The sequence below is a fragment of the Scyliorhinus canicula genome, chromosome 1 (assembly GCF_902713615.1).
Source record: "Scyliorhinus canicula chromosome 1, sScyCan1.1, whole genome shotgun sequence".
Lineage (NCBI taxonomy): Eukaryota > Metazoa > Chordata > Chondrichthyes > Carcharhiniformes > Scyliorhinidae > Scyliorhinus > Scyliorhinus canicula.
In genome coordinates this window covers 214,825,376-214,846,207 of record NC_052146.1, presented here as the reverse complement: position 1 = coordinate 214,846,207, position 20,832 = coordinate 214,825,376, and the positions used below count along the sequence as shown (strand labels likewise).

Here is a 20,832-nt window from a genome sequence, read left to right as displayed (position 1 = left end):
TCTGAGGTGAACAATCATACTCACTAGCGAGTGATCGCTGAAGAAGAAGACTCAATCGTTGACGATCCTCTGAGTGTACTCTATCCACACTGACAGAGAGATGAACAGCCACTGGAGAACAGTCAGCATTTGTGGTTTTTTGTCTTCATGCTGTGATTTCACCAAAGGATACATAAAAAGACAAAAAAAATTAGAGGAAAACATAAAACAAACAACAAAGGCTAAAATTGTGCACACTGATATGACAATATCAGAACATCCGTTCAGGAAACCTAAAATGTCAATTGGGAAATTTGGGAGGAAACACAGGACATCAAAGAAGGATCAGCGGAGAGGAGGGAATCTTATTGTTTCTCCTCCCTCCCATCTCTCAAATATTGTTTGAAAGCATGGTAAAAGTCCCACTTTGTTGAGGACGACTGCCTGGCCCTGCTTGAAGACGGGAGTTATCTCCTTCAATCTGAATACTGAGAGGTTTTAGGAATCTCTCTGGGCCAGCTATTTGCTTTAATGTTTTTAGTTCATCGAGAACAGCAGCGTAAGGAAGATTAACATTACATTAAAAAATCTACTCAATAACCAAAGGAACATTATTATTCCTTCATTCATTAAACAAAATGAAATACAATTTCAAATAGAAATAAAACCTTGGACGATGACTTCTGCTTATGTAACTTTTCCCTTTTCCCCATGTCCTCGTCATTGTCTTCATTCTAATGCAATTATTTTCATTACTTTTATTCAATTTGAGTACAGATTTGCCATGTCCTATCGAATCAAGTCCGCTTCTCTTTAAAAGAACGTCATTTAAACAGTTCACTAAACAAGATCTACTATATCTCATGGATGTGTGACCAACTTTGCAAAGAGACTTATCTAATGACTGGCTGAAAGCCAGCTCCAAAGTCTGGTTTGTTTCAACCAATTGAGTTTCCGAACTTTAATTACTGATCTAATCACATCATACATGTGATGGGGCTTACCTTTCATGTATTTTAGTGCGTCCATCCAGGAAAGGCTACCATGGGATTAGTTGTCTCATTGGCAACCTGTGTTCACAACAGCATAACTTGTCTAAGGATAATTTAAAATCAATGGTTCATCATTAGGACAATTTTTTCAAATGGGAAGCCAGGCTAGATGTCAATGAATCTTCCAACCCAACCTGACTATTTAATTCTACCTCCGAAGCCATGCTCTCACACTGTCCACCTTCAATCAAGTTCCCACCACATGGCCTTTCACCAATACCATATCCATATCTATCAAGTTATCAGTCAAATTGCTCTATCAGTGTTCTAGTTAAGTGAATATTCAATACAGGAGAGATCATAGAATCCTACAATGCAGAAGGAGGCCATTCGGCCCATCGTGTCTGCACTGAACTTACGAAAGAGCACCCTATCCCCGTAACCCCATCTAACCTTTTGGACACTAAGGGGTCAATCCACCTAATCTGTACATCTTTGTATTGTGGGATGAAACCGGAGCACCCGAGGACGCAGACACGGGGAGAAAGTGCAAACACCACACAGTCATCTAAGACTGAAATTGAACCAGGGTCCCTGGTGCTGTGAGGCAGCAGTGCTAATCACTGTGCTACCTTGCTGCCCAATGAGCTTGTTGAGTGACTCATTTATAATTAAATAATGGGTTCCCTAGAACCGCTCCTCATAGCTAATGCCCCCCCCCCCATACCAGGCAACATCCTAGTAAATCTCTTCTGCACCCTCTCGAAAGCCTCCATATCCTTCTGGTAGTGTGGCGACCAGAATTGAACACTATACTCCAAGTGTGGTCCAACTAAGGTTCTAAACAGATGAAGGCATGAACCCCCAGGCGAGACAACAGGGTTACCCAGTGCTGATGGAGACGATATGAAGCGGTCAGAACATTCAGAGGGAGCTGTCAGCAACACTCCAGCAGGTCCCTGGTCAATTGGAGGAGTCCCAGAGGCCCAGAGTCAATGGGCGCATAAGATGTCACTGGCAATCCGTGTCACCAAAGCCAACACTGTGAGAGTGATCACCGCAGTGGAGAGCCTGGTGCACAACGTCAGCATCATGAGTGAAGGTGTCTGAGGCATCGTGCAGTCGGTGACAGCCATGGCTGAGGATATCGGCAGAATGTCCGACTCGCTGGGGGATGTGACCCAGTACCAGGCTGACGTGGATGAGGTTCTGTGGGACAGGTCCCGCTCTCAGATGGGAATGGCTGAGGCGCTGCAGAGCTTGTCCCAGTGGCATGTGGGCATTGCCAAGTCACTGCAGAACATGCCCCAGTCACTGAGCAGCATCGCCGAGAGAGTCAACACCTTGGCACAGACATGAGAGAGACACCAGGGCTGGCAGAGCCAGATGATGCAGGGGCAGCCGGGGCTCACAAGGTGGGCACTGACCGGGAAGAGGGGGTGCTGGGTGCCAACTCGGACCCTTCCCATGGAGTGGCGAAGGTGGCCACCAGCTCCCCCGAGTTCCACCCCTCTCGAGGTCAGCACACAGGACAGGGCAGCACGGCTGTGCATGTGCCGTCGACAAGTTCGTCGAAACCCTCTGGCCCCAGAGGATGCCCGCCAGGGGCATCGTAGGCCACGGGATGAGGTAAGCAGCTGGCTGCCTCCACCTTAGATGTGCAACCTGGGGACACACCTAGATGTAGCGGTAGAGCCAGGTAGGCCAAGCACATTGAGGATCATTGAGAGCACCGGGGTAGGGGGAGAGGGTGGGGTGTGTATGTAGGAGGTGAGGGGGTATGAGGGGATGGTGGGGAGAGTGGGGAAGCACCAGCGGGAGAGTGGGGAATTGTATGCCACCTGTGACACGTTAAAATCCCTTGAGCACAACCAGTATGATGCCTCTGTCACTTTCTTCCGCAAAGAGGGCTGACCTCCGAACACCTCGCCCATCTCACCAGATATCTCCTCCCTCCCCGGGCACACTGCGTGCATGTGATGGGTGTGAGCGAGCACTCAGCTGACAGGCAGGGGTCAGACTATGACATAGATTGAGGAGCACTAGCGCTTAGCTCTCTGCAGGTTATCATCAACCCCCCCTGCCCTCGTCAGTGACCCGCTGATGGTGCCAACACAGTCCCAGCACCCTGAAGTGATGTGGCACATACCCTGGGAGGGTGGGAGATGGGGTGGGGTGTGGGTACGGTAGTGATGGCAGGCCAGGCCACGTTCTATGGGAAGCTGGCGAGTATGAGGGCCTCTCTGGCCCTCCGGGCTTGCCAGACCCTCACCACTGTCACCTGTCCTGCAGCCTCTGGCTGCTCCTGCGGGTCCTCCCTTGGATCGTCCTCTAGCCTCGGCTGGACCGGTGCCACCTCATCAATCTCGTCCTCCTCCTCCTCCTCATTGGAGGTGGCCACATGTTCCTCAACCCCAACCTCCAGCACATCGCCCCACTGCTGTGTCACGTAGTGGAGGACACAGCAGACCACCACAAAGCGGGCATCCCTCCGGGGGCGTGAACTGCAGGGCACCCCCGGAGTGGTCGAGGCATCGGAGCTGCATTTTGAGCAGAACGATGCATTGCTCAATGACAGCCCAAATGGACTTTGTTGTAACGGGTCTCCACTCGGTCTCTGGCCTCCGTACTGCCGTCATTAGCCACATCCTCAGCAGATACCCCTAATCCCCCAAGAGCTAGCAGCCCATCCTGGGATGAAAGAGAAAATGCTGGAAAATCTCAGCAGGTCTGGCAGCATCTGTAGGGAGAGAAAAGAGCGAACGTTTCGAATCCAATGACTGTCAGCTTTGACAAAGAGTCATTGGACTGGAAACGTTAGCTCTTTTCTCTCCCTGCAGATGCTGCCAGACCTGCTGAGATTTTCCAGCATTTTCTCTTTCGTTTCAGATTCCAGCATCCGCAGTAATTTTCTTTTCGCCCATCCTGAGATGGTCCTCAAAGAGACCAGGAATGACTGACTGCCCCAAAATGTAGCGGTCGTGCACACTCCCTGGGAAGCGTGCACACACCTGCATGATCTCCATGAGGTGGTGTTCAGGGAGTGGAACCCCTTCCTGTAGGACATTCACAGATGGACCGATGAGTGCAGGGCAACATGCATGCAGTCTATCAGTCCCTGTACCTGTGACATCCCGGCGACGGCAGGGAATCCTGCTTTCCGGGCATCTTATTGGGCTTTGTCCATGTCAGAGTTGATGTAGTTTTCGGCCCGGGCAAACACGGCATCCGTGACCTGCTGGATGCATCTGTGGGCTGTGGCCTGCGAGATGCCACACAGGTCCCCACTTGAGCCTTTGAATAAGCCCGAGACGTAAAAGTTATGGGCTGTGGTGACCTTGATAGTCACCAGGAGCGGGTGTTCTCCTCCTCCATGTGATGTCAGGTCCACGAGACATGGCACAGGTGCTGCACCGTCTCCTTGTTGAGACAGAGCCTCCTGTGGCAGGCGCTGTCCGTCATCTGTTCAAAGGATCAGGAATGCCTGTGCGTCCTGGCCCGTCATGGTCCTCCCCTTCTGGGTCCTCCCCGGTCTGACAGGCCTCCCCCCAACCCTCCCATGGTGGCCCACCCTGTGGAAGGTCCCACCCCCAATTTTGTCAATGGGAGTGGGACGATTGAATTGCAGGCAGTTTGGCACCTGGCGCGGTTCCTGTTTTCTGCCTCTCCCGCTATTCAACGGCCTCGTTTCGCTTGGGTGGGGGCACAACGAGACTGGAGAATCGCCCCCATGTCTTATTGGGGTAACACTTATTTAACTTGTTTCTACTCCACCAGAATAACACCCCCATCTCTCAAGGACATGTTTTACACAGTTTCTGGTACAGTTTCTGCATAATTAACTCTGCCGTGGCCAGCCAATGTATGGACAGCCTCTAATTAGATGCAAAAACTAAATGAAAAGATGTAAGATTAATGGAAATTAATTTTTTTTAATCCTGTTATTGTTACATATTTAGTGATTCCTCGATAGCGGAGCTTTAACAAGGCTCTTCGGCAAATGTGTATATATCCCTCGGATTTTCAGCTTGTGTCTGACAGAAACCTTCAGATGCCAAAGTTAATAGGAGTGATTTGTATTCCTACTGCTCTGTTGGAGGCAAGAATGTTCTTGGGTTTCTCAAAATACATTTTTATAGTGGAACATGACAAGGTAATACAGTGGTTCGATGGCATGGTTGAAGTTTGGGATTTTAGTTTCAGTTTGATCCAGACCAACCCTCTCCAGCTCATGCATCTTGAACGTAAGATCCTTGGATGCCTCCAGTGTTGAAATCAACAATGTGAGGGTCTTCTCTACAATTTCCGCCCGCTTTGTGACTCTTTGTGGAAGACCTGGCCCTCCCATTTTTAGCGTGAAATTGGCATTTAGGATTTGATGATCTTTTGATTTGGCCTTCACGGGGAGATTATTTGCCAGCGAGCTATCAGTTACTACACAGAAAAGCCCAGCTCCCTTATCCCACTGCTGAATATTGATATTCTTTCTGATCCTTATCTGCAGTGTAGGTCGCTCATGAAATCTTTTGTTCTGAAAACAACAACCATTTATGTTTGCATTGTGCCTTTAACGTGATAGAAAATTCCAAAGCACTTTACAGGAGCATAACAAAGCAAATATTTGACACCAATCCACAGAAAGAGATTTAGGCAGATGCCAAAAGTTTGGTTAGCTGGTAATTTTAAGGAGTGTCTTAAAAGAGTAAAGTGAGGTAACGAGGTGGAGAGATTTACAGAGGGAATTGCATAGCTAGGAGCTGAGCCTACCAGAGCAGCGGTCACCGATGTCGGAACAATTAAAAACAAGGACGTTCAAGAGGGCAGAAATGGACAAGCGCAAATTCCTAAAAGGATGGTGGGACTTGAGAAAATGACACAGATAGGGAGGAGTGAAGCCATGGAGAAATTTCAAAACAAGAATGGGAATTTTAAAATTAAAGTGTTTCTCAGGGTGCCAATGCAGGTCAACGAACAAATGGTAAAGGACATGGGCAGCAGAGGTTTGGATGACCTCTGGTTGATGATGGAGAGCATTGGAACGGTCGAGTAGCGGTAACATAGGGATGGATGTGGGGTTCGGGAGTAAATGGCCTGGGACAGGGGTGAAGCTAGACAATTTTGCAGAGGTGGAAATAGAGGGTCTTAGCGACATCTCCGCTACGGGCCCAGGATCACATCCCACATTAAACAATAATAATCTTTATTATTGTCATAAGTAGGCTTCCATTAACACTGCAATGAAGTTACTGTTAAAATCCCCAAGTTGCCACACTCCGGCGCATGTTCTGGCACACTGAGGGAGAATTCAGAATGTCCAAATTACCTAACAGCACGTCTTTCGGGACTTGTGGGAGGAAACCGGAGCACCCGGAGGAAACCCACGCAGACATGAGGAGAACGTGCAGACTCCGCACACACAGTGACCCAAGTTGTGAATCGAACCAGGGACCCTGGCGCTGAGATGCAACAGTGCTAATCACTGTGCTACCATGCCGCCTGTTAAACCAGAACTAACATCACAGCGGCCAACTACTGACTCGAAACGTTATCCAATTTAACATGAATTGTAAGTAGGGCTAAAATGCTTGCTCCATGCAGCATACAAATAGCGATGGGTTGTCACAGTGCTCTCCTTTAGATCAGATCCTTCCAATTACTTAATTCAGACTGTTTTTTGTACTTCTGTAGCACTTACATCTCCCATGTTTACCAATCCAACACCAATAGTGTGGCCTGTCTCACTTAAGTAAATATCCGACAAGTGAATATTTCTGCTATATAAATACAGCTTCAAAAAAACCCAAGCCGTTTCTGTCCACCCCATTTGTAGTCATCCTGTTAACGTTCTGTTTGCAAAAGTAAACTTCTGTTAAGTGAATTCTTTTTATTTTTGCCCAGATGACACATTTTGATTTAAACCCTGCCAAAACAAGTTTTACTGTAACTTAAACAAAAATGTCTGACAGTTCTGTGAGACATAACATCATGCCTCTGTGGCACTTAAAGCAAGAAGCATCCGTTTGCAAATGTGACAGTCTCTCAGCAGGACAATGGATAGTAAAGTGCAGTGATTTTTTTGGCACAGTCACATGGGTGAGATTGACAGGTGATTAAAACATTTCTACATCGTTGGATATGTTTTAATGGGGAGTTATTGCATAAAGCCTGTACTGTGTTCTGAATGCATAGTTGGTGTTATGAATTACAGTAATTGTTTGGCTTGGTCTTCCTTTATGTCCTTGCCAGCTGGCAGCAACTGCAGCTGTGACACATGACACTGCAGCTGTGTCCACATGTTTCTGGGCAGTGGTATCAAGTTATATAATGTATGCCTTTGATCAATGTTAAGAGTCGTCAATTGCTTTTTAGAGGGGAAAAAAGTGTTTTCTGTGTAATCTGAATCACAATGTCTTCTGCTATTTAAAAATAGTTGTTTGACTCAGCAAAATTAATATCTTCAGCAGCCACAACATTTGAAATGCTGCGGTATCGTCTTAAACGTGAAAAAAAATTCTTTAAGCTATCCATCATCCTCATGTTGAACTAGAATTGCAAGCCCTGCAAGAGTTTTTACAGGCTCAGATTATGTTATTATGCTCAATTTAATCATGATGTACAGTTGGAGGATGCCAGCACTTATTGTCTCACTACATATCTGGAGGCGCACTCAAACTATCACTGAGGTCTAACATGCTCTCGCTATTACTTCAGGGATCCAATGGGAGGGCTGGAATTCTATTCCAGGGCCCAGATAGGCTGCATCTCCATTTTATGCTCCAATTGCTACGAGGAGCCTCCGCCCACCCCAGAAAGGCTGGAGGTGTTTCCCCAATTTGGGGTCCCTCTGCAGCCCCCCCCCCCCCCCCAATCCCATCCCCCATCCCATCCCACCACCTCCTTCATTCTGGGGCTTGCTGCACCCAGCTTTCAGAGGACCTCATCCTCCAAGACAGGTGGATCTGCTTCTCATGCCGGATCCACTTCTCCATTGAAGATGGATGTGGGGTGTCCCTAGGGCTCTGAGTGCCAGCGGGGCCATGTCAAGTAGAGGCTGTGGTGTAGTGTAATATCGCTGGACTAATAAGCTCGCCATGGCAGATGGTGAAATTTGAATTCAATAAAAATCTGGAATTAAAAATCTCATGGTGACCGTGAAACAATTGTCGTAAAAATCCATCTGGTTCACTAATGTCTTTTAGGGAAGGAAATCTGTCGTCCTTACCTGGTCTGGCCTACATGTGATTCTTAAATGGCCACTCAGTATGAGGGAAATTAGGGATGGGGAATAAATACTGACCCAGCCAGTGATGCACACAACCAATGCGTAATAAATGCAAGTTATTTATTTACAGTTTTTTAGCAGTCAGAATCCCCCTTCCCTCTCCCTCTGTATTTTCAAGACCTTGAAAAGGGCTGTGTAACTGAACTTAAAGTGTAAAGAAAATAACCATATTGCCGTTACAAATTGAATTTGTCCAACCTGAATACATGTTTACACTGGGGAACAGCTTCATGATTTTAATGTAATCAGACTGGGACAATCAATTATATTTTTCACAGACAGTTGACTGAGAGAATCTGGGTGCAACATACTCCCCTATACCAAACTTCCCCCAATGTATTAGGGGCAAAACTGCTTTTCTTTCCTGGCTGCCTTTTGTTGGCCGATATAAACAGATTACATTTCATAGCCATCGAAACACAACGCCAAGAAAACGTTCCTTCAATTGTCACGAAGATGAGGTCGCTACAAATGTGGACAAATGGGCTGCGAGTTCTCTGGTATCATCAGCAGATGTCTTTATGGCTGCGTCTGTAAATAATTTGCAGCTTGCTAAGTGAATTATGTAGAAACAGTAGAGCTCTCCTCTATTTGGATAGTGAGCTCCGCGGAGAAAGTTGTCTCTTTGAAGATGGGCATTTGATGTTTTCATTTCTTCTTTCCTAAAGAGTGTTAGCAAGTGACTCCCATTTGTAATAACATGGACGTTGTGAAGTTGAAGATCAATTTCAAACTGTTGAGTTTGCAAAACAAAGGCCAAAATTATTGGAAGAATTTACAGGATATCAGAGAGGGAGGATGGTATTATTTGGGACTTTAAATTATTAATCCGGTACTAATAACCAAAAGCATATTGATTGTGTATTCCTGGCAACAATCATACCTCACTATTACTTTGACCATGAAGGAAAGATGGGCGATTATCTTAATCCTGCAAAACATGATTCATGAATAATGCACGGCCTGCTGCAAAGTTCACATAGTACTGCACAATGATAGCTACAACACTGGTTTCAAATGGATCATCCTTGCATTTTAAAAGATTGGAATGATGATCATTTCCGTAATAATCAGCTGTCAGAGATACTGGTAAGGTACTCAAGACATGAAGAGGATAGTCAAGGGATATATTATTACACGGTGATCATTAATGTATTTCCTACATTACAAGTAGTGACTGCACTTCAAAAATCACTTCATTGGCTGTAAAGTGCTTTGGTACGGCTTAGGATCGTGAAAGGGGCTATAGAAACGCAGTCTCCATTTTCAACATCATTGCAATTTGAATCACCATGGTATGTTCATTTGACTCCCAGAGTTCTGTTTCTGCATCTTTTAACATTGCTTTCAGCTATGATTACACTGCTGTCCGGTAGTGACATGTTGACACGCCCTGTGCTGAAAAAAATACTGGTTCAGTTTTATTTTGAATAAGCGTTTTGCTTATTCTATATTTACGGCACCACATTCAGGCAGCTTTGTTTGTCTTGAAAGCAAACATCACACACCTGGAGCAATTTATGCCAGAATATTTATTCAACTTGTGCAAAGGTAGTTCCTAAACTAAGAAATGGTAAGTCAAGTGCAACTGTTGCCAATGAGCTGCATAAATTCCAGAAACTGGCAGCCACACTAAGCTGTATTTGTAGACATGAAATTAACATTTCACACTTAAACCAAAGAAAATATAGAATTCTGCAGATGAAAACAATGGCCTTTGTGGCATAGTTGACTGGATTCAACTCCAAAGTTCTGAGATCAAATCCACACTTAATTGGTATTGTATATCATGGTGTCAATTTAAAGGTCACAGTTGTGTGCACCAATGCAGTGTTCCGTTTGCTGCGCATTGTAATACTCTGCGCCATGCAGCTATGCTCTGTACCTATCCCACAAAATGTTCACACTGCTCAAAACAAACTGACTCTGTCGCATTCTGTACTGCCTGACCACCTCAAGCTGAATCTCTTGAATATTTTTTATCCTTTCATGAAGGATAATCTCATAATGAAGTTACACTTGGTGAGCAGAGGTACAAGAAGTCTCACTGTAATTGGGTAAGGGCCAGAATCAGATACCAACATTTCCCAATGGCTCAATGTGTAATAAAAGGGCAGAATATTTGCTGTTGTCAATGTGGTGATGCATCATGCTTGCGCACAGTGGCGGGGGTGGGAGAGGGGGTGCAAATAATTCCCTTCTTTTTTACACTGAAGCACTAATCACGTACTGTAGATGAACAAATGTAATTTCCAGGTAGGGCCCAACTCAATAACTGCCTGTTGAAGAATTAAAGGAAAACACAAATAATTTGCATTTGGAGTGTTGGTTTTCCTTCAGCGACAGTTATGTATTCCATCCACTGGTCAGATGCTGAATGGTCTTATTCCATGTGCTATAGTATGCTCTGCAGGAGAGTTTGTCATCTGTCAAAATAGAAAAGGACAGACATGATCAGCTTCATTACAGTGCAATTGCTATATCGCTGCCAAGAAGCTTAGCTATCAACCTTACCGCTTCTAAAATCACTTGACAAATGAAATATATTGACAGTAGCCTCAACACTTGTCAATTTAGCCACAATCAAGTGTTATATTCGCTAAATCAAATGCTGCATTTCAATTCTGAAGGAATAAGTGCTTTATGATACCAAATATGTCAAATTATCTCTTTGAAACAGTTGTGAAGAAATTGAATAAAAGGAGCATTTGACACATTGACTAGGGAAAGGGTTGAAAGGTTGTCATTCCTTGCTTAAGAGGCTCAGTCCAGCAGTGAACATGTGTTTCCTCCCTTCAGTCAACCTTGCTTGTAAGCCCAAGAACTGCTTGCTTTCTGCCTAAGATGTCAAAAAAGATTTAAGTCAGAGACAATGAATGATTAAAAGGAAAGATATACAGTTTTTGTACTGTATGTTACACAGTTCCACAGAGAATAGGTAGTATTGTGATGTACAACTGCTCCTGAATAAATAAATTGCAGAGAATTACAATGAATCTACAGCCCGGAATCAGCCAACTAGCCTGTACTTGCATCTGTACTCCACATCAGCCTTTCCCATTCTCTTTACTGCATCTCAGTCTTTAAATGTATATTTCTCTTCCCTTTTCTCTCATGCACTCATCTAGTTTCCTTTTGAAAATACCGAAGCTATTTACCTCAACCATTTCCTGCGGTAGCCAGGTCCACATCCCAACTACTCTGAGTGAAGAGATTTCTCCGAATTTCCCTATTGGATTTATTAGTAATTATTGTTGCGAAACCGAGGGCGAGATTCTCTGACCCCCCCCCCCCTCCCCCCCCCCCCCCCGCTGGGTCGGAGAATCCCCGGGGGACAGCGTGAAACCCGCCCTGCCGCTCCGATGCCGGCTGCCGTATTCTCCGGCGCCGGTTTGCGAGTGGGTGCAGGGTTTACGCCGCACTGGTCGGGGGCCGTTGGCAGCGCCCCCCCCCCCCCCCGGCAATTCTCTATTCTCTGGGCCCCGATGGGCCGAGCGGCCTTCGTTTCCTGGCCAGTCCCGCTGGCATGAAATGGACATGATCCATTATGGCGGGACCTGGCTTGTCGGCCAGCTGGTGGGGTCCTCAGGGGGGCGTGGGGGATCTGGCCCTGGGGGGGGGTGGCCTGGCCCACGATCGGGGCCCACTGATCTGCGGGTGGGCCTGTGACGTGGAGGCACTCTTTCCCTCTGCGCCAGCCTCTGTAGGGCTCCGCCATGGCCAGTGCGGAGAAGAACCCCCCTGCGCATGCTCAGAACCACACCAGCGGTTCTGTGCACGCGCCAACTTGCACCGGCCCTCAGGCTCTGGGTGGCGCAGCTCCAACCCCTCCGCCAACGGCCTAGCCCCCGGAAGTGCGGAGGATTCGCGCTGCTCTTGGCGTTAACGTCGAGCCATCCGGCCAGTTGCGGGAGAATCCCGCCCCAAGAGTTATATCAAAAACTATTTTTGAATTTATTTTCTGTAAACTCCTCATTTATTTTAAAAAGCCAAATGCCACATTCCAGTGCCTTGGTATCACAGACAAGGATGGATGTACATTTGCATTACTGTACCTTCTACATTCCAAAAACCATTGAAATGCAGATAATCTGTTTGGAAAACCCACACCAGGAAGAATGGCCTTGAAAGAGGATGAATGGGGGGGGGGGCATATCCTATCCCATTAGCAAAGCGGCCAGCTAGTCATCTGGGTGCACAACTGGGTGGAGACAAACTATTCAGGGTGCACGGTAGCACAGTGGCTAGCACGGTTGCTTCACAGTGCCAGGGTTCCAGGTTCAATTCCCGGCTTGGATCACTGTCCGTGCAGAGTCTGTACATTCTCCCCGTGTCTGCGTGCATTTCATCCGGGTGCTCCGGTTTCCTCCCACAAGTCCCGAAAGACATGCAGGTTAGGTGGATTGAACATTCTGAATCCTCCCTCAATGCACCCGAACAGGCGCCGGAGTGTGATGACTTGGGGCTTTTCACAGTAATTGCATTCCAGTGTTATTGTAAGCCTACTTGTGACAATAAAGATTATTACTATAAGCATAATCACTTGTACAATGTGATCCTGGTTGAACAAAGAATTCCCAGCTATGATCTATGTACCTTGGCACTGTCCCAACGCAGGTTGGCACTGCCAGGTTGGCACTGTCGATGTGCAGTACCAGGGTGGGATCTAGTAGGAGCCCCAGTTGGAGGTTTATTTATTTGTGGTCGGGGGGGGGGGGGGATTTGGTAACGAGGAGGTGGGGTTGCCGGTGATACTTCTGTGGTTGTTGGAGCCTGTGATGATTGTCGAGGGTGGGGGGGGGGGGGGGGGGGGGGGGGGGGGGAGACCACCAGGACATCCTTGGTGGGGGTTGGTGGCCATTAGATTTCAATGCCGATCAATTCACCCTTTAAGGTTGAGCTCCAATCTCTGTGGAGCCAGTGGCCGGCTCTATCAGGCCCCAACATGCCAGAGTGATGGCATAAACCACTCATTTTTCTTCTTTAAAGAGGCCCAATATCCGGAGAGAAAACGGTTCTGTGCAACTGGAGAGCTACACGCCTGTTTTCAGTCTGAGCCAGATGGTTTGCCAAATTCTGCTAAGATTCCGCCATCTGTGTGTGTAAATGTGTATTTGTGTGCATGTACGTGTGTGTGTGTGCAGGAGTGTGCACAAATTGCAATATTCCTTAAACTATATTACTTAGATCATCAAGTAAACAGTTAAAAGCTTACTGAATTGGCACATGTAACTTTTGTTGAACAAAATACCTCTTGTGGTCAAATGAGGAGAGAGAAAAGAGAGGAGCTATTTGACCCTTCCTCACTTGATCATAATACTGTCTTGTATTCATGGCCCCGAGCTTTGGATTCTCCCCCAGGTGGGAACACTCTCCACATCTACCCTGTCCAACCCATTCAGAATTTTAAAGATCACTCTCAGGTCACCCCAGTCTGCTCTTTTGTGCAGAAATAAGTCTTCTTGACCGTTATTTGTTATTTTGAAATCATCATCTAAGATGAAATAGGAATTAGTTAATGGATTAGCCTTTTAGCCTTGGTGGGAGAGGTTGGAATTCTAAATTAGTCATGAGATCAAATTCAGATGTAATATTTGTAATAATTCGTGCTATTATATTTTCATTAATCTCAGGCAGAGAATTGGAAATCATAATGTGTTAAAAAGGCTTACAATCGTTATTTACATCAAGGAAACAGTAGCTGGGTATATAATAATGCGGCAAGAGTAATATTGATTACTATCAATCATTATTAATTATAGCATATACACTTTGGAACATGACAGTGAACATATAATTAGTAAAATTTGAGTTACAAATGTAATCCCTATAAAATTGAATATGAACTGGAAACCAATCTGATTGATTGCAGGTAAATAACATGACCACTTCTGCCAATGAGATGCTTGCAACTTTGTCAATTTGACCAAGCTGGTAATTATCATTGACTAACTGACTAATTGACTGTGTATTCATACCGATCAACATAGACATAGACATAGAATTTACAGTGCAGAAGGAGGCCACTCAGCCCATCGAGTCTGCACCGGCCCTTGGAAAGAGCAACCAACCCACGTAACTCAGCAACCCCACCCAACCCTTTTGGGTACTAAGGGCAATTTAGCATGTCCAATCTACCTAACCTGCACTTCCTTGGACCAATTTGAATTAACCATTCATTTGTGTTAATAATTATCTCATAGTCTAAATTCTGCTGTCCACAGACAACTCAGACCCAGAGGCTCCCAAGGCCAGAGTCCCAAGCCCATAGCCTTGCTCCAGAGTTTTATTTATGTTGGAACCTTTTATTGAGCTTTAATTAGCATATCCGTATTATGTCTTCATTTAACTTTGGCTTCTCGGTGATTTCTAAAGCCTTAGCAGACATCGCTAACAGCATTTGGCTTGAGCATCACTGAACTTCACCTTTAAAGAAATGTTTCCTCAGGGCAGCTCGGTGGCGCAGTGGTTCACACTCATGCCTCATGGCACCGAGGTCCCAGGTTCAATCCCAGCAATGGGTCACTGTCCATGTGGAGTTTGCACATTCTCCCTGTCTTTCTGTGGGTTTTGCCCCCATCGGAGACCGGAGAATCGCCGGGGGGCCACTGTCAATGGCCCCCGACTGGCACGGCGCAATCCCCACCTCTGCCAAAAAAACGGTGCCAGAGAATTCGGCCGGCGGGCGGGGCGGGGCGGGGCGGGGGGGGTCGGAGAAGCCTGCCCTTGGAGGGTAGGTGGATTGGCCACGCTAAAGATCCACTTAATTGGAAAAAATGAATTGGGTACTCTAAATTTATTTTTAAAATGGAAATGTTTCCTTACATTTTGTTGAGAGGTTTTGGGTGACCTTGGGCAGGATTGTCCATCCTGCCGCACCTGTTTTCTGGTGCAGCGCGCCCCCACCCGCAGCGGAATTCTCCATCCTGGCAGTCAGCCAATGGAGTTTCCCATTATGGCCACCCACATATAGTCAGGAAATCCGTGGGCGTAAGTGAAAATGAGGATCCCGGCGATGGAGAATCCAGTCCCTTATCTCTAAGGTCAAACAGTTTTGGTCTCCTTATGTAAGGAAGGATGTAATTACGTTGGAGGCAGTTCAGATGAGGCTTACCAGACTAATACCTGGAATGAGCGGGTTGTCTTATGAGAAAAGGTTGGACAGACTGGGCACGTTTCGACTGAAGTTTAGAAGAGTGAGCAGTGACTTGATTGAAGGATATAAAGATATATAATATATATGGAAAGGATGTTTCCTCTTGTGGGTGATTCCAGAACTAGGGAACACTGTTTTAAATTCGGTGTTGCCTTTTTAGGACAGAGATGAAGAAACATTTTTTTCCATAATCTTTACTTGTGTCACAAGTAGACTCACTGCAATGAAATCACTGTGAAAATCCCCTAGTCGCCACATTCCGGCACCTGTTTGGGTACATGGAGGGAGAATTCAGAATGTCCAATTCACCTAACAAGTACATCTTTCGGGACTTGTGGGAGGAAGCTCACACAGACACGGGGAGAATGTGCAGACTCCGCTTAGACAGTGACCCAAGCGGGAATCGAACCCAGGACCCTGGTGCTGTGAAGCCACATGGCTAACCATTGCGCTGCCGTGGGTTGTGCGACTTTGAAACTTGCTGCCTCAGAAGGAGTGGAGATGGGGTCATTGAATACTATTTAGGCAGCCGTAGATAGGTTCTTGTTAGACAAAGGAGTCAAAGGTTATTGTGCAAAATGGGAATGTGGAATTTGGAACACAAACAGATCAGCTGTGATCTTCTTGAATGGTGGAGCAGGCTCGAGGGGCCAAATGGTATGCTACTGCTCCTATTTCATATGTTTGTATATAAATAAAAACCACATTGCCAGCGCTGGATTACTGTTCACGTTAATCACAGGACAGCTATTGAATGAAGCAGAGACAAAGTCAGATCATGAGCAAGGTACTGTAAATATATTTTAGTATGATTTTACCTCATGCTAATGACAATTATGAAGATTATACATTTGAGTAGATGTAGGTCTTTATATTCTGGGAATTGAGCATTGCCTGGGAAAAGTACAGAAAGGGAACTTTGGCAAGGAACATTGTTGAATGTTCCATCCTTTGAAATTAATGGAAAGAAATCTCAGCTGCTTCTGTAACTGGCGTGCAAAGCTCCATGCCAGATTATCCTTCCTGTGTTCTGCCCAGGCAATGCTTAAGACTGACTAAAAGGCAACAACAGCAACAACTAGTATTTATTATATAGTTTCTTGAACATAGTAAAACATTAGATGGGGCAGGACTTTGCAGACGCTTCCATTGGGTTTCGGGTAGGGGGTTTTCGGGTAGGGCCTGCCCACCACCCTCTAACCCACACTTTTAGGGTGCCCCCCCAAAATTTCTGCCAGCTATGGGTGCTCCCTTCCCTTGCCGTCCCCCCACCCCCAGTCTATCCAGCAATACCCCCACATGCTTGGTCCTACGACCCCTTCCCTGCCACGAGAGCCCCATTCCTCAAACTTACTTGATCCTAAACTCCGGGACTTAGAATCTAGGACTGTGTGCCATGCCAAACCCGACAACTGCTGTCAGGTCCACAATGCTGCCAGCCAATCTGATTGTCTGGCAGTTCTCTGAGGTGGGATTTGCTCTGGAGGAAGAGGGGGGGGGGGGGTGGAATGTCCTGTCTCCTATCAATTAACGCTCCCTGGAGCTTTCATTTCTGACACCAAAGAAAGTCTAGTTTATTGGCCTATTTCTTCTATCATCTCTTCAGGTGGCAGGACAGCGGAACTGCACCATAGAAAATCTTGTCCAAGGTGCATCACAGGAGTGATTATCAAGCAAACTTTTACTATGGGCTACTTAAGGAGATATTAGGACATGTGACCCAAAACGTAGTCAAAGGGATAGGTTTTAAGAGAGAGTTGTAATGGAGGACAGAGAGGTAGAGAGATGGAACGGGTTAGGGAGAGAATTCCAGAGCTTACAGCCTAGGCATCGCTAAGGTCTGACAGTCAGTGGTGGCGCAATAAAATTCTGGCTGTGCTCAAATGACAGAATTAGAAAAGTGCAGAGATTTCCATTGTAGGTTGTAGTGGGTTACAGAGATGGGGGGGGGGGGGGGGGGGGAGGAGAAGATGGAGAGATTTGAAATTAAGGATGCGAATTTTGAAATCAAGGTCTTCACTGATTATGTATGTACCTGCAAAATGGGTGCATTGCACATTACCTTCTACCTTACCACTGAAGTTTACATTCCACATGACTATGGATGATGTGAGCCAAATGGACCAATAAATCAATCATTCTTTGGTGCCAAAAATTAAATCTCATCTGTTCCTGGGCCTCTTTATATTTCAGCCAGCTATCTGTACTAAGTTATACATTGTCACTGCGCAAGTTTAAGCAGTGAGTAAATTAGTGACTGGGTTGGTTGTTACAAGCCAATGATTTGCACACAATTAAAGCCAATAAGCCCTTTTAAGTTGAAGTGCACTGGAGTCTAATGAATGTGGTAATGGAATCCGTGTGTGCACTTTTACTCAGCAGGGAGCAGATTATAAGTGTCATATTCCGTCAACATGCTTGTTATCGCATCTTGGGGTCTCTGCACTCGAGAGAGTTTTCAGATGCTCAGCATAAGCTTTACCTGCACACTTACAAAACAGAATCCACTTTAGATTAACTTCTAATGAACCCAGCCCCAAAGTGAATTTGTGTTCCAATCCAGAACCTTGTGATCCGTGACCAAACTAACTTTTAACGTGGCCCGATAGCTAAGGTGGCCTCCACCAGTTCATTTCTCTTTACCAATAGAATAATTAGTCTGGAATACATATTGTTATATACTGGGAATGCTGACTGGAGTTTGGGAGAGGTATTTTCCGTGTCCCCCATGGCATGTTTCTCGGTGGTAGGATGCGGCCCACTGTTGGCTGGTGGCAGGATTTTCTGGTCCTGCCGTTGTCAATGGGATTTTGCATTGAATCCAACCACCCGCTGCTGGGAAACATGTGACAGGGATGCCTCTACGGTGGGACCAGAAGATCCCTTTCTCAAGAACAGCTGGAAACCACCAAGGATATTCTATACACGTATCCACATTTTGTCTCAATGTTAAAGTCCATCATATAACAGAAGTTATCTGTTCAGAAACCAGGGTAGGATTCTGTGATCCTGAGGCTAAGTGATGACACCGTCGGAAACGCCGTCGCGTTTCTGGACGGCGTCAACACGGCCTCAGGATCAGCAATTCTGGCCCCTACAGGGGGCCAGCATGGCACTGGAGCAGTTCACGCCACGCCAGCTGCTGATCCTGGTGTCAACTGGGCGCCACGCGGTCCGCGCATGCGCAGTGGCACTGGCACCAATGCACGGAAGCGCAGTGACTCCCTTCAACGCGCCGGTCCCGATGCAACATGGCGCAGGGCTACAGGGGCCAGCGCGGAAGAAAGGAAGCTCCCAGCCAGAGAGGCCGGCCCACCGATTGATGGGCCCCGATCACGGGCCAGGCCACATCAGAGGCCCCCTCCAGGGTCGGGACCCCCCCCCCCCGCCCCACCTCCAGGGTCGGACCCCCCCCCCCCCCCAAACAGGCTGCCCCCCCAACCCTTCCCCGCCGAGTTCCCACCGGCTGAGAGCAGGGGTGGACAGCGTCGGCATGACTCGGCTTTATTTACAACAGCTGCTCGGCCTGTCTCGGGCCAGGAATAGTCAGGACGGCCGCATAGAGCGGCCACGTAGAGCGGCCCCCGACCAGCGATGCGCCAATGGGGCAATTCTCCGCTCTGCGGAGAATCACGTGCCAGCGTCGGGGCGGCATGGCACGATTCGCGTCGGTCACGGGGATTCTCCGGCTCGGGCCCAGGCTGAGTGAGTCCTGCCCCCAGTCTTCAAAAAGAGTTTGAAATGTGGTTCTGTGACCTTAGTGGATAAAGGGTGAGACACAGTGAAAAATGGGTTTCCAATCTGCTACATTTTCTGCTGTAGGCATGGATAAATTTCATTCTCTGGACCATAGTGGCAGATAGCAGTGTAGGAATATCAGTGGTCTAGTAATCAGACCCAGCTTAATGCTCTGGGGTGATACAAGTTTAAATCCCACTATACTGTTGGAATTTAAAATCAACTAATGAAAGCTAGTGACCATGAAACCATCATTGATGGTTGTACAAACTCATCTGGTTCATAAATGTCCTTTCGGAAAGGAGATCTGCCATCTGGTCTGATGTAAATGTGACTTCAGAACCACAGCAATAGGATTGGCCCACAATTAATTAGGGATGGGCAACAAATGCTGGCATTGCCAATGATACCCACATTCCACAAAAGGGTAAATAAAAATAAATATTTATAAAACCCCTCAATTACAGTTCAATGGTTTAAAAGGCTCAGCATTATTTGCACATGATTTTTACAGATAGAAATTATGCTGATGATGTAATGGTATGTAGAATGTTTCAGCTCCATTTCTAATAGTACAATTTTATATAATTAATTTTAGAACGCGAATAGGTACATATTTGATGATGCAACCTATGCGGAAATGTGCACACGGGGATAGGTCGGATGGGAGAGATACAACAGGAAATTAGCTTAGTTACTGACCTTAAAAGCAGGTAAGCTACTTATCTTTGAGCTTGTGTGACCTCATTTCAGTCTTAGTCTATGAATTATTTCTTGTATCCCTTTGTTGACAATACAATAGCTACAACAGCGGTCAGCAATTATCTTACACTTAGAAATATGTTCCCGAGAGGGAACGGTAAACAAAAACAACCAATATTTACAATATTTAAGTGAAGAACTTACCAAAATATTTCACTTTTGTAATGTTTACTGTGAAATGAATTGGACCAACATAGGGTAAACATGAATTAACAGACAAATTACACTTCAAGTGAAAAGCTAAATTTCACTTTAAATAGTCAATACAATAAAGAGACATCTTACACAACCACAAGAATTCACATCACTCCACATTATGTGGCACAATGTGCTATTCATTATTCTTACAGGATAGGTTAGGAGTCTAATCAGACACCAGCTTTCACCACTGAGTTTGGAAGTATGATTATCATCAGCAAGGCACACTTCTATGAACCCTCTTTTCTTGGGGCATGATCATCTTGGGTGCAGCTGTCCAGATTTCTTTTTCAAACAAACAATTAATAACACCCAGTTCACAGTTGGGCCATGTCAGGTAAAAACCCTCAGTTCATTAACATTTCTGATCTATTCACAATGCTTTCCAGATTTTGGACTTTTTTTTAGCCAGCTCTAACATTACCCCCAAGAACTTTTGTCGCCTTTTTGGACAAACAAAATAACTAACGCCTTTCTGAGGGCGATTTTACTTCTTCTCTTCTATGTATTCCTCTTTTTGTGTCTGCATCCACCTTCACCCTTCAGCTCTCCTATTATAGCTCTCCTTTCTATCTGCCAGCTACACAACATCCATATCTTAACTTCCTTCCTGTTGGTAGTACTTCCAGGTCAAGGGTCACATGGACAAGTATTTCTTATTATCCAAGAAAATTACAACTGATATCTTCACCATTGATGCAAACTCTTAAAAATCCTTTTCAAAC

General features: G+C 46.0%; 1 long non-coding RNA gene across 2 annotated transcripts in view; it reads right to left on the bottom strand.

Annotated features, from left to right (window-relative positions):
• Positions 1-8,299: 8,299 nt before the first annotated feature.
• Positions 8,300-20,832, bottom strand: part of LOC119971617 — a 36,712-nt gene continuing 24,179 nt past the window's right edge. The window contains exons 1-2 of one of the 2 annotated variants that reach the window (XR_005461877.1): positions 20,054-20,704; positions 8,300-10,679 (exon numbers count right to left, since the gene is read on the bottom strand). This is a non-coding gene — a long non-coding RNA (uncharacterized LOC119971617). Of the gene's footprint in view, positions 10,680-20,053; positions 20,705-20,832 lie in introns of those variants that run through there. The other variant, XR_005461875.1, reaches the window with a different exon arrangement.